We start from the raw sequence: 14817 nt of genomic DNA on the forward strand, positions 1-14817 counted from the left end.
TAAGATATAAGTATGAGTTTGATGAAATGAGAACCCCTGCCAAGAAAAGATGAAATTCTTCGAATGCAACAATCAACCAAAAAAGCGGTTTAGTTTAAGCAAAGGTGATGATTATGAGATTAAGATAAAACTATGAGTTTGATGGAATGAGAACCCTTGTCAAGAAAAGATGAAATACTTCGAATGCAACAATCAACCAAAAAAATAGTTTGGTTTAAGTAATTATGTTTAGGTGATTATGAAATTAATATAAAGTTTGATAAAATAAGAAACCCTGACAAGAAAAGATGAAATTTTTCGAATTCAACCAAAGAAGTGGTTTGATTAATGAAAAGTTAGTGATCATGAAATCAAGATAAAACTATGAGTTTGATAGAATGAGAATCTCTTTCAATTGAGCCTGAATGTCTGAGGACAGACATGAAGTCAGAATGGCCGATTGTTAGCGACATTGCTTTGCCTACAGTTGAATTTAAAAAAAGAATTATGAGGGGAGGTAAAAATGGCGGCAATAAGAGCGGGAGCTATTGATTTGAAGCAGGGAAAATTAGAATTTATAATTATGTCTTGAAGAAGTTAATAGTTTAGAACTAAGATTGAAGTTTATTAAGTATTGTCTAAATGGAATAAAGTCAGTTCCTATAAGTTGGGGATATTTTTATTACAAAGGAGCAGCGAACAGCTGTATCAAGTTCATGCTTTCACAAAGAGATTTGCTTCGAGGGCAGAGCGACTATATTTTTTCTCTTTTTAACCAATTTGAAAGAAAGGAGGTCAATGGAACTAATTTAACAATATGGAACGGGCAAACAAAAATCGTGTTTTATGATGTTATCAAAATTAGAATGACACTGCAATCAAGTTAAATAGGTATATAAAAAGGATAAAAATATTTTTAATTTGATGAAGGTCGATGTAAGACACGTAGATCTTGTATCAGTACTTATACCCATTGGTGTTGGAATCCCCCTCTTATTCTGGGCTTATACCTAAGGCACAGCTGTTCACGACAGTTAGGGAATTTGTAACAACACTTCGAGGCTTCGACGTCACTAGGTAGCCTATGAATCGCGCCCTATTTTTCTTTGATTTCACGTCACCCAAAGCATAATATTTGACATATCGTTGATTCGGGATCAAACCGAGAGTTCCCTCACTCTAGTTCACTCTGCCTGGGTGAAATTACGCCAAAATTTATTAGTAAAAGACTTGAAAAAATTAACTCGAGCAAACTTGCCCATTTCTTATGATTTATGACGTTTCCCTCGTTGCCCTATCTGTTACAAATAAAAATGTTTAAACATCTTTGTTCTTGAAACAATAGCCTCTCAAAGTAAATTGATATTAAATTCTAATTAGCGAGTCACTGTAAAAGCTGAAAATATTACCGAAATCGTGTAACGGTAATCGACTACAACGGTTAGTCATTTGTGGCTAATTTTAACATAGAATTTTAATATACTTCTCGTTATCTTGTGTGTCGTAGAGCACGCGCGACCTAGTTTTAATAACTAACATCAGAATGTGATAACTGATATTAGTGCAACAAGGCTCTTTTAGCGCGTGGGTAAAATCGGAACTAACGCTGCCATCTTGTGTCACGCTGTCCCCTATATACGGTGTTGCTAAGTAAAAAATCTGAAATTCAGTGTTTTTGTTAAATGTTAATGTTATTCCATATACATAACATCGCGATATATCCTGATAATATACATATACAGCATAAATGTGTTTGCATCTTATAGCTATATTTAGCACTAGACAACGGTTTATAAAAATAATACCTACTTATTTTTACGGGATCTTTTCAATGATATTAGAAAGCAAAAGAATTAGGTATTATATACAAAATAGAATGAAATATAAATTCTTTTGGAATAAACGTACATATTTTAATTAAAAAACCGCGCAGATTTACGACCGAGGAGATTTATGAAAAAATAAAACCGGACAAGTCAGAGTTCATCGCGTGGATATGGTTCCGCCGTATGATGAAGTTTTACTCTTAAAAAGCTCTCGGCTTTTAAAATCCTTAATCTAAGCGGACAAAGTCGCGAGCATCAGCTAAATAAAACGATCGCGGAGATTTACAAGAAAAATGTTTCAGTGTCTCAAAAACTGGCAAATAATAACTCGTCGTTTTGATGAAAATAAAAATCTCGCTTTGGTTATAAAAATAATAATAAACTTCATTCAAATATTTCACGGCATTTTTACAAAGAAAAGGAGTAAAACACAGTATGAAATGTATAATTCTTTTGGAATTGAAGTGTTTTGGAAGTGTTTTAATTAAACGACCGCGGAGATTTACGAAAAAAAATTATGTTTCAGTGTCTCAAAACCTGGCAAAGAATAACTCGTCGTTTTGATGAAAATGAAAATCTCGCTTTGGTATGGGCGATTCGGGTCGATGCGCGGCGGGCGGGGGCGGTAGAGCTTTCAGTGCTCCGTCGGATCGTACGTGAAACGCTCGTTCGTGGCTCTCGTTCTGTACGTACGTAGAACAAGATAGACGCTACAGGTGCCCCGTCTGCCCCCCGCATAATATATGACAGTGATTACGCGCGCGTCGGCACTCTAGTGAATCGTTGATACGAATAAATAAACAACAGGTTTCCTCTTTACTTATTCTCTTATAAGATGATTTGTTATGTTTTTTGACTTATAAGAACTATGGTAGTAGCTTCATTGATAATAATTGATGCATATTTTGTTTTGTTAAGCTTCTTTCTTAAACTTAGAACTTTATTTAGTAGATAGACGTCGACATTGCGTAATAGATGTAGTGCACACTGAATTGTTTATATTCATATCGTGATAAAACTTTACGAAAAGTTCAGTGTCGTTAAAGCTTACTTTCGCGCGTCTCAGTAGGTAGGTACTGCGCATGTCCTGCGCAAGAGGAAGTTAGGATACGCGCACACTAGCCGGAAATCCTTTGAGTAATCCGTCTTCCAGTCGCGCATTTATGAAAAGGGGTTGGTATTTTAGTGTTGGTATGGTAGTGTATATTACTTTTCATTCTGCCCGTACATAACTCTGGCTTTGTCCATATTTGGTTGCTATTACCTAATAAAAACAGCGAAAGCCTTGTTAAGCAAAGTTGAACTGTGTCAAAAACCAAATGGCCCGAATTTGGGCTCTTCCTTTCTTGATTCTTCCGTGACTCGAAAAGTACCTTTAGTTTTGTTAATTATTACATAACCCGATGCTGCCCATGACTTTGTCCATGTAAGTTTAAAGCTTTTTGATTTTCCGGGATAAAAAGTCGCCTATATCCGTCTCGGGATGCAAGCTATCTCTGTGCAAAGCAGATGACGCCCGCAACTTTTTCGGCGTGGATTACGGTTTTAAAAATCTCTTGTCCTTAGTTTTCCGGAACAAAAAGAAGTCTTATGTGATACAAGCTATCTTTGTACCAAATTTTATCAAATGAGACGGGTCATGAAAAGCTAGCAGACAGAATGTCTGGGGTTCGATCCCGGGACGTACCTACTTACATTTGTGTTTTAAACATTGTGAGGAAACCTGCATACCTGAGAGTTCTCCATAATGTTCTTGAAGGTGTATGAAGACTGCCAATCCGCTCTTGCCCAGTGGGGTAGACTATGGGCAAACCTTTCTCATTCTGAGAGGAGACCCGTGCTTAGTAGTGAACCTGGAATGGGTTGATAATAATATTATAATGATGATGATGTATATATCTTTTGAAGAGTTCCCTAAGTACCTACCAGCTACTTACATAAATGCTTAGGTAGTGTAATATTTTTACAGAATTCTGTAGGCGGTCTTTAAGGAAGAGTATCTACCAACATACTGGCATTAGTTACATATTTATGTACGTTGTTCATGCCATATTATACTCTTTGCTTCATACATAAGGTCGAAATTTCTTCTGGCCTACATTTCATTTCGCAAACAGGGTGCTTCGGAAGCATGCCTGTTAGATAAATCGGTTTTGAGCATGGAGTTTTATCGATACCACTTTGGTAATCATTTGCTTGACTTACGTTCTGCTTAGGGCGCAATTAGAAAGTTCTGCTAATGTTTTTTTTTATTCCGTTAGTGAAGCCAAGTTAGCCCTTCACTCTGGTGGTACTTAAGTGATGATGCAGTCTAAGATGGAGCGAGCTAAATTGGAAGGGGTATGGCAGTTTTATTAAACCCATATCTGTGTCTACACAGCATCGTACTGGAACTCCCATGAGAAAAATCAATGCGAATCATTTTATACATCGATATATAGAATTACTTACCAACAGACGTCTACGTCGGAACATGATGACGTACTCTTGCAAGAATTTCTATACTGTAAGATTACGGTCTTGTTAGGTAATATTAATTATTCTGTAATATTACCTACGTCCAGCAGTTTTCAACAGTTTTTCTTGATGGATGATAAGTGTATGAAGATAGAGATCGGTTTATTACCAGTAAAAGTTCAATTACTTTTTATTATAATACTATAACTATAGGTACGATATTAACAATGGTATCAAGATAAAGTCAATGGATGTATGAGTGTGTCGTACCTCTCATTTAATTACACATCTCATTCTTATCATATAAAAATGTTTACAAAAAAAACAGAAACAAACAGTGAAGTAACAGAAACGAAAAACAATAAAATAAAATAAACAACATAAAATAAAATAACCGTAACAACAATCAATAAAACAAGTGAAACAACAGATAAATAATGTAAGTAACAGAAAAAATAAGAAAAACATTAACTAAAATATCACACAATTTATTATAAGTATAATTTAAAAAAAATTGTTTATATCGTTACTTTTGTATGTAACGGTTAACGGTTCTCTGGTATAACGCTACAAAAAATATCGGTATTTCTTTGTCTACCAATGTAAACGAGTCTTAAGGAAGAATCGTCAATCAACATAACATAATATTATTATGCATCTAGATAACGACAGCTATAACGCATCCGACGTACATAAGGGAGAAATTTCCTGTGACCTAGATTTTATTCAGAAGACTGGATGCCTCGGAAGAAACCCGTTTCCGAAAGGCTGTATGTTACGTGCTGTCAATAACATTATCTACCACATGGCTATATTTTATACGACAGTCCATACAAAACAGTACCCACCTATAATTTTTCTTCATATACCAACTTATGTGTGTAAGTGTATGAGTTTTTTTTATTCCACCATAACTTTTAAATACCCTGCACAGATTTGGATGTACCTATGAGGTAGGTACCGTTATCGGCGACCCTGGCTATAATTTTTTTGAGAAAAATCAATATAGCGGCTGCATTTTTAAATTTCGTATGACCTTTTTTTTTTTTGATAACGCAATCGTTTTTTTTAATTTTAAATGAGTACGACTTGTTAACCCCCTGACCCAGCTCTATGAAAAAAAAACACGAATCGCGTGGCCCGTGCACATGAGAAGTGTGCCTTTGAGTTGTACGTACGAGAAAACTAAGGTGATAACATTAACAGTACGACTTGTTGAAAAAATATCGATAATTTGCTTTCGATACATCGATACTTTTTAGCGATTAACATATTATTTCAATATTATATCAATATAAATTACCAAGTATCGTTGTTGAATTGTACACCCCTGGCACTATACCCATGCCATTAGTACAGTAGCATCCTAAAACCCCCACTATTATATTATTAATGTTACCCGTTGCTACTGTAGGTAAGTTTCTAAAACATATAAGGGTCATATTATTAATTACTTTAAAGAGAACGCATGCTAGCTCCAGGGTTTAGGGATACTTTAGTCTATAGAAAACCTTTTTGTAATATTTTCATAGGATTGTTTGAATAGGTTCTTTACATAAGTCCTATGACTTACTACAAAATATATCTTAATTATTTTATTATAATTTAATAGCTTGAACTTAATTGGCCATCTAGGCTTACACGTTATCGTTTGTTGTCATATAATTTAATAAAATAACAAGCTTATTCGTCGCTATACATTTGTCCATTGCAGTTGCGAGTACAACAATAAATACAAAACAAATGCTTAAAAAAACTAAAACAAAAACAAGTCGACGTAGAAATAAGCATATAAAATGCGCCGGTAAAGATTGGGACTCCCGTGTCGGTGGTAATTTACATAATATGTGTTACGGGCCAAGCTCGCAAGGTGGCCAAGATTGATACTGCCCGGGCAGTCAACTTTACACAGACTACCTCTTGAGATAATCCATATCCATACTAATATTATAAATGCGAAAGTGTCTGTCTGTCTGTGTTTGCTAGCCTTTCACGGCCCAACCGTTCATCCGATTTTGACGAAATTTGGTACAAAGGTAGTTTGCATCCCGGGGAAGGACATAGGCTACTTTTTTTTACTACTTTATCCCGGAAAATCAAAGAGTTCCCACGGGATTTTCAAAAACCTAAATCCACGCGAACGAAGTCGCGGGCATCATCTAGTTTAAAATATATCCAATTGGTTAACTAATTTTTTACTTGCTGATGAAAAACGACCTTTACTTTTAGAAACCTAGTCTGTAATAGGACCTTTGGAGATTGGCCAGAGTTCCCGAAACAATAATATATCCAATTGGTCATCTAACTTTTTCCTTGCTGGTAAAAAAACAACGTAAAGTATATAGGTACTTACCTACTTCAACAAAGCTATAGCCTATAGTAGATACCTTTGGAGTTTGGGCCGAGTTCCCGAATGAATACATCCAATTGGGTAACTAACTTTTCCCTTGCTGATAAAAAATAACCTAAAATACATTTACAACTCCAGCCTGATTTTTTCACTGCGATCTCACATCAGTGTGTATCATAAGATAAAATAATGTGCGTTAATCTGGAAGGGTTATCGGGGCCTAGGACCTCACTAGCGCAGTGGTTTTTTTCTCTCTCTGTTGTGGTCTCTTGGGAGGCTTCGGCCGTGGCTAGTTACCACTCTACCAGCAAAACCATGCCGCCAGGCGCCAAGTGACTTAGCATTCGGGTGCGATGTGGTGTGGAAGCCAAATGGGTATGGGTTGTATGAAAACTACCATACCCCTTCCAGGTTAACCCGCTTCCATCTTAGACTGCATCATCACTTACCACCAGGTGAGATTGCATTCATGGGTTAACTTGTATCTGAATAAAAAAAGGTACTTAAACCCATACTCAAACCAGTTCAGAAACTGATTTGAGTAGGTATGGGATAGGCTACGCGTTATCGTATCGAAATGCTAAATTACTTGGCGATGATACGTCATTAGTGAGCTGGTGGGTGTTAAATACACCCATTTTGTAGTTTTGACGGAACACAGTTGATGGTATAGCTGCTGCACTTGGACCACAGTTTGCATGAACCTACATGGCTGAAATAAACAAACGGATAAATAAACAGATAAACTCTGAGGAAGTTAACTGCGCGTATAATGTTGATTTTGCCTATTGTTGACTTTGAACGTAACATAATAATATGGAAATAGAATTAGAACTGGTGGGGTAGCGAACATAAAAGTTTTGTATGCCTGAGGAAAATTTTATATGTGTAAACTTTCGCGGCGTACCATTGTGTGAAAACGGTGTTCCTATTTTTCGCAAGGATCTCGGAGAGGCAAAAGTTTGCGATTTTTGTTTAGGTTTTTGTTTGAGATAATATACGAGTAGGTAGTTGGTGACATTTACTAACTAACCACGCGATTCCCTTGGAGAGAAATTTAAGGAAGTAGGTATCCTTACAGTAGCCTCTGAATATATTTATAATAACATAATTTTTGTTAGACAAAATATTCTTAGTTACAAGAAAATTGGTGATCTACACAATAGGCTAACTAGAAGCAGTAACAAGCTTGCAGCTCCTACCTTCCGCCTCAGGAAAGTCCAAAGGTCATTTGTGGGTATGGGTATAACCTTTTATAATAAAATCCCGCAAACTATTTTGGACTTACCTTTGCACAAGTTTAAAAAATCTATTAAAAATATGCTCCTGAAAAAAGCATATTACACAATAGAAGATTATATAAATGATAAAAGAGCGTGGATTTGACCTGCAGCTCGTTCCAGCAACGCACAAGACTGCAAATACTTTTTTATACATGTATGTTTTTTATGCATAATCTTGTACCTATATCAAATATTTGAAAAGAGCAACCGCTGAGTTTCTTGCTGGTTCTTCTCGGTAGGAAAGGCATTCCGAACCAGTGGTAGATGCATCCGACTATTCGAAAGTACTTGTAAAAGTGTATAAAAGTGTATATGCCGTTTTTTCGATCTCAACGACAGGAACAATGCTCTACAAATCTGCTATCTCCTTCTAATGGTCGATGTACATTACTTTCGGCTGCGAACTGTACTTTTATTCATCCCGATTAGATTTAATCAATTTTAGATTGTGCCCATCTAAACTCTAAGCCCTAGGGCAATGCGAAATGTACATAAGAGAGCGGAGACCGCTCGCCAACATTTAACCCGGCTTTCAGTTTCACCGATGTTTAACATTTCGTAAGGAAGGCTTATCATAATGTATCACATTTTATGACGTTTATACGGTGCAAAGCCGGGCAGAGTTAGCTAGTTAAGATGCTGTTGATGAGTTAAGATCATGATCAAAGGAAAATCAGTTGTCAATGAAAAAATGTGGTGTATATTTTTTCGTTGAAATATGCCATCAAAATGTCTTTATAAGTTCTGTCTTCGGTTGCCGCCTCTTCGAATATGCCATAGACTTGCGTGATCATTCTATAGACTGGGACCAGTTTAATCGCAACATAACCCATTCTGCTGGGCCAATTGATTAAAATATGATGATTCCAAATAAATGCGAAAATAATGTGTTGACCTACCTATGCGTGATTTTTAGGGTTCCGTACCTCAAAAAGAAAAACGGAACCCTAATAGGATCACTTTGTTGTCTGTCTGTCTGTCGGTCTGTCAAGAAACCTACAGGGTAGGTACTTCTCATTGACTTAGAATCGCGAAATTTGGCAGGTAGGTAGGTCTTATAGCAGACATAAGGGGAAAAATCTGAATTTAGGGTCACATCACACAAAAAAAATTAAATTGTAGTATTTTCAATTTTCGAAGTAATATACAAGTGGGGTATCATATTATGTAAAACATTACCTGTCAATTCTAAAACAGATTTTTATTTATTTTTATGCATCATAATTTTTGAATTATCGTGCTAAATGTAGAAAAAATACGACTGTAGTACGGAATCCTCGGTGCGCGAGCCTGACTCGCACTTGGCCAGTTTTTTAATTATTGTTATACTTTTTTATGTATTGAATCGCACGTCGTATTTTTCTGTACATATTAGACTGGAAGGGAGGATTTTTGGGTTTTTTTGTAAGAAGAGAGTTTTTTGTATGGCACAAGCAAGTTGATAACTTGAACTCTAGAACTCTCGCTAGAACGCATTGTCATACAATTATAAAATATTTATATTCATCATCATTTAATATCATAAAGGTACCTATATAACGGCATGCGCCTACAGACAAGTAAGTATATATCTATAAAGATATAAAACACTTACAGGCGAGTAGAGCCGCCATATTGGTACAGAAAGTAATCAAGAAATAAGCCCCTCAAGAAATCAATAACTTGAAAATGAACTTCTACCGAGCGAAATTACTAGTCTGCGTTCCTGCGGGTTGGAGATAAGGGTTTGATACTCTACAACAACTAGGTGCATACCTAATAGGTATCATATTATTATTTTCATAATAAATTAGGGCGCGGTCTCACTTTAGGTATAGTTTACAGCGGGTGCATTTAAATTAGCCACGTTTCATTATAAATTCATAAATATCCCCATACTAATTTAATTTTATTAGGTATAGCTGATCCCCGCGGCTTCGCCCGCGTATATTCAGGTTTTTAAAGATCCCGTATAGCCTATGTCACTCAGGAATAATGTAGCTTTCTACTGGTGAAAGAATTTTTAAAATCGGTTCAGTAGTTCCAAAGATTACCCCTTACAAACAAACTTAACGACATTACCTCTTTATATAATATATACAGTAAATATATAGTATCGAAGATAGATATAGATTATTAGACTACTAGGTACTCTGCAAACGTGAGTCACGAATTTGTATGAATTTTTAAAGGAACTCAAACCTTTTCCAGCAAAAATTGTATTAAGTGTTTCCCAACCAGAAGCGTGGTACGTTAACGACTGGTAATTTTACATTTCAAAATATTATTAATAGGTCCTCATATATTATTTTTTGGCCTGAAAGGACATTGTCCAAACAAAGAAAAACCCCAGCTTTGGTCAAAATAATTTATATGATAGGGCGTAGGTAAATAGAAGATTCAGCCCCAAATACGCATATCCTTTTTGAAATACCTACGCATTTAGTTTTGGCATTTCACGTTGCTCAAATTCGCATTTGTACACACAGTGAGTACACAATTTTAAAGTGTATCTGTCTGTCTGCTTGCTAGCTTTTTACGGCCCATCAAACAGATGTTTTAGAAGAAATATGGTACAGAGATAGCTTGCAATCCAGGGAAGGACATGGGCTAGTTTTTATTCCGGAAAATGAAAAAATTCCCACGGAGTTTTTAAAAAACTAGGGGCATCCGGGGCATCATCTGAATATATAAAAGGAAAAGGTGACTGACTGACTGACTGACTGACTGATCTATCAAAGCACAGCTCAAACTACTGGACGGATCGAGCTGAAATTTGGCATGCAGATAGTTATTATGACGTAGGCATCCGCTAAGAAAGGATTTTTGAAAATTTATTCCCTAAGGGGGTGAAATAGAGGTTTGAAATTAGTGTAGTCCACGCGGAAGAAGTCGCGAGCATAAGCTAGTCTAGTATAAAGTAATTTTACAACTGATTACTTAAGTAAATACCCACCGAAAAAATAAATACATACTTATTTCAAATTTTCAAAGCTGTGTAAACATATTAAACGATCGTAATTGAAAGAGTTCAAAGAATTTTCCGCCATAATATTACCGCAAAAGATTTAACAGTATTAATTAAAATTGTCGGCTCGGTATTCACAGCTCGAATTCAATAAACAGCGTGCCTTTACGAAGTAAGTGGATTAAATCTGACAAGTCGAGTGATAGGCGTACCTACCTACCTACCTACTGTTGACTTACTTACTTACTTTGAACCAAAGATACAGATAACATAATAAGCTTTATTATGAGTCCAGAACCGTCATAACCACAGCCAATCCAGAACCAGCATAAAACGTGAGAAGGATAGATTTATTCACTACCAATGATGCCCACGACTTTTTAACTATATACGCATGCAAAAAATGCGATGCGAATTTAACTGCGATGTGATTGAAGGACAAATCGATAAATCAATAAATCAATAAACCAACAAACCAATAAATACTCTTTCGCATTCATAATATGGATAGTGATGAGATGATGCCCGTGACTTGAGGTAGGTTTCCGGAAAAAAAAAAAAAAAAAAAGGTTTCTGGAATAAAAAGTAGCCTATAACATCTCTCCAGGTCTTTAAATATAGCCATGCTAAAAATCACGTCGATCCGTTGCTCCTTTGTGACGTGATTGAAGGAATAATTAAGCGCTTAGTAAGTAAGGCAAGTTGATAGACTAGATGGGTAGGTAAGCTTTAACATTTTCGTATCCTCCTTAACTCGAACTAGGGTACGGCATCAAACCCTGGATTCTATCACTAACATCCCTACCTCCCCTACCCATAATATCATAAATGCGAAAGTTTCTTTGTTGGTTTGTCCTTCAATCACATCACAACGGATCGACGCGATGTTTTGCATGGGTATAGTTTAAGACCTGAAGAGTGGCATAGGCTACTTTTTATCGAGGAAAACCAATTTTTTTTCTCGGGATTGGATCAGCTAGTCGGATAATAAAATATCGTTAAAGCTTTCCCGCTCATAATATTATACCTATTAAACTGTATTAGATTACTATTATTGCCATCTACTATCACCAAGACGTCTAGAAAGTACCGTACCTATTGGTTTTACTTTAAAATTCCAAAGAGAAAATCGCAAAAAATCAAACATTTCCTCTCTGTAATTCAACCGTTGCTGTCTACTTGGCGTCCCGCTCCGTGGATGCTTCTTAAAAAAGAAAGGCGGAAAATGGAAGCATTGCAGTGCCTCGATTTTATTGCAACATCTTTTGGTATTTCTCGTTTGAGGTATTCACAGTGTAACATGGACCTTAGTGAAGATCTGATGAATACAGTCATCATCATCATCATCAACCGATAGACGTCCACTGCTGGACATAGGTCTCTTGTAAGGACTTCCACACGTCACGAACTCTCCTCGCCTCGCCTCCTGAACCCAGCGGCTCCCTGTGACTCGTCTGATGTCGTCCGTCCACCTAGTGGAGGGTCTTCCAACGTCTTCCGGTGCGCGGTCGCCTGCATTCCAACACCTTGAGACCCCAACGTCTATCGGTTTTACGAACTATGTGCCCTGCCCATTGCCACTTCAGCAACCTGTTGAGCTATATCGGTTACTCTAGTTCTCCTACGGATCTCCTCATTTCTGATTCGATCACGTAGACAAACTCCAAGCATAGCTCTCTCCATCGCCCGCTGAGTGACTCTGAGCTTTCTTATGAGGCCCATAGTTAGCGACCATGTCTCGGATCCATATGTCATGAACACAAGTGACACAACATATCTAACAATTTGACCTAAAATTCTGAACAATCATATCCATTCTAACAACTGACATGTTTTCGTCACACAGTACAGAAGAAACCCCATACGAACTTTCAGCTTTTATCAAGCACCTCTTGCTTATTTGCTGCGGCCTCTCGGGCCATACACACAATGACTCAGTTGGTATGCGCGGCTAATGTGTTGACGGTGTTTGCAAATTTTATCAAGAACCTTTGACGTTTTTCCCAAAAAAATCGGCAAGTCTACCAGTGCTGGACATACGTAGCAACTTACAACACCAAGGTGGGTGACACCAAGTTACCCTGTGGGTACACGTTCGCCGAGTGTATTGGGCAAGCGCGTTGTGCAAATGTCTACAAAGCTTTATAAATAGAATGTCATTTGCAGCGTTCGCGTTCTATAAATAGAACGTAATTTGCAAACCACCACCAAGGGTTGTCACCGTGACAAGTATGTGGCGTTTAATTTCCTTTCATGATTGCACATTTAGAAAATGGTGCGGAACTTAAATGAAGCTAAAATATGAGAAAGATAGACTTACCTATTTACTTTCGGGTATATCTATTATTACCAGCGTGGTAGACTATGGCCAAACCATTTTCATTCTGAGAGGGGACCCATGCTCAGTAGTGAGCCGCGCGGCGAAGCGTTGATCATCATGATGATGATGATGATAACATCTATTATTATCCGTTATATATATCATTTTTGGAAAAAATGATTGTCTATGATGAATGACTCAAAAATTCTTTTTTTTTTTCATTTCATTTATTTATTTGCATAGATTAATGTACAATAGATGTTATACTTATGGACTTATGGGTACAGTAGCTACAATCTGCCATGCCATGCAAAATAACTTATCTATTAATCTAATTTTACAATATTAAAATGCATCCATCAACAACAACACAATCCAATTAACCCAAAAAAATATCGATAATAAATAATTAAATCAATTATAAAGTCCATATCTATTCTATTATGTATAACAAAGGTCGGGATTATTCTTACTCTCTTATTCTTAATATTACATGTCCATGCCTTGAATCTACAAGGTGTCTGTTAAATATTCTTGAATAATTTAATAAAGTAATATAGCTTTTCTAACAATAGTTCTTTTAATTTTTTAACAATAGTTCTTTTATTTTATTTTTAAAACATAAAATATTTAAAAAAGTCATTTGGAGCATTTTTGGGATTTATAGCATAGAACTTAGCACGTAACGCATTTGTAACGCAAAAAAATTACCTATCACACCAAACAAAATATTCGGAATACATTCATTTGATGAGAGGGATAAGTTTCATTATAATAACGTCACATCGAGTCGTGGGGTGGTTCGTGTGCTCACATCACGAGGGTAACATCGCCTACCGCCTGTCACATTTCATTTCCGTTTATATGGAGTTGGCTCGCAGATTCACAATGTAGGTAATAAATAAATAATCACATGATCACAATATTTAAATGACAAGAACTTTGTCATTTCTTCTCTGAATACACACTATATAAATCGCAATTCGCGTTTACTTAATTCTAAACTTCGAAATGGATTTCAATGCGGTTTTCACTATCATATGAATGATGCCTAGAACATAATTTTTACGAAGAAGGTTATAATTGTAAGTACCTACAACACACTTATAAAACAACAATCTTTTCTGGTAGTACCTATAATGAGTTTCAAGCTTAATAAAATAAAAACTCTTATCTACTTACCACTCTTCACTTCAATACATTTCAACAAGTTTTAACCGGTTGCTTTTCCTTCCGTATTTTTTGGGTAGAAGGGTCTCAAACTTTATTTGTCTAGGAGCCCTATAAAAAGTTGGAACCAAACTATAACCATGCGAAAAATCCCGTCGATTCATTGCTCCGGTGCGACGTAATTGAAGGACAAATTAACAAACCAACAAACCAATAAACATACACACTTTCGCATTTATAATATGGGTACGGATACATTCTATCACAATATATTTTGAGTGTGTCCAAATTATACTTTTGCTTATATTTTTGTGTCTGCGTTAATATTAATTAAGGTAGTTATTCATAGTCATTTATTTTATTTTTTAATTAAACCAAAAAAAATTATACCACCTACATAGTCCTGTAACTAGATTACTTTTAGCTACTACCTAATAGATTTTCACAACAGCTACTACAGACTACTAGCGAATCCTATCACATCA

At 36.2% G+C, this 14817-nt stretch overlaps 2 protein-coding genes across 4 annotated transcripts in view; both read left to right on the top strand.

The window, feature by feature from the left end:
* LOC117984287 (zinc finger protein draculin-like) overlaps positions 1–14817 on the top strand; it is a 321299-nt gene that overhangs the window by 35542 nt on the left and 270940 nt on the right. The gene's annotated exons all lie outside the window — the stretch shown is intronic.
* LOC117984519 (uncharacterized) overlaps positions 2458–14817 on the top strand; it is a 54300-nt gene continuing 41940 nt past the window's right edge. For all 3 annotated transcript variants that reach the window (XM_034971151.2, XM_069500326.1, XM_069500325.1), the window contains exon 1: positions 2458–2612. The gene's annotated coding sequence lies outside the window, so the exon portion shown is untranslated. The remainder of the gene's footprint in view (positions 2613–14817) is intronic.

The sequence above is a fragment of the Maniola hyperantus genome, chromosome 8 (assembly GCF_902806685.2).
Source record: "Maniola hyperantus chromosome 8, iAphHyp1.2, whole genome shotgun sequence".
Lineage (NCBI taxonomy): Eukaryota > Metazoa > Arthropoda > Insecta > Lepidoptera > Nymphalidae > Maniola > Maniola hyperantus.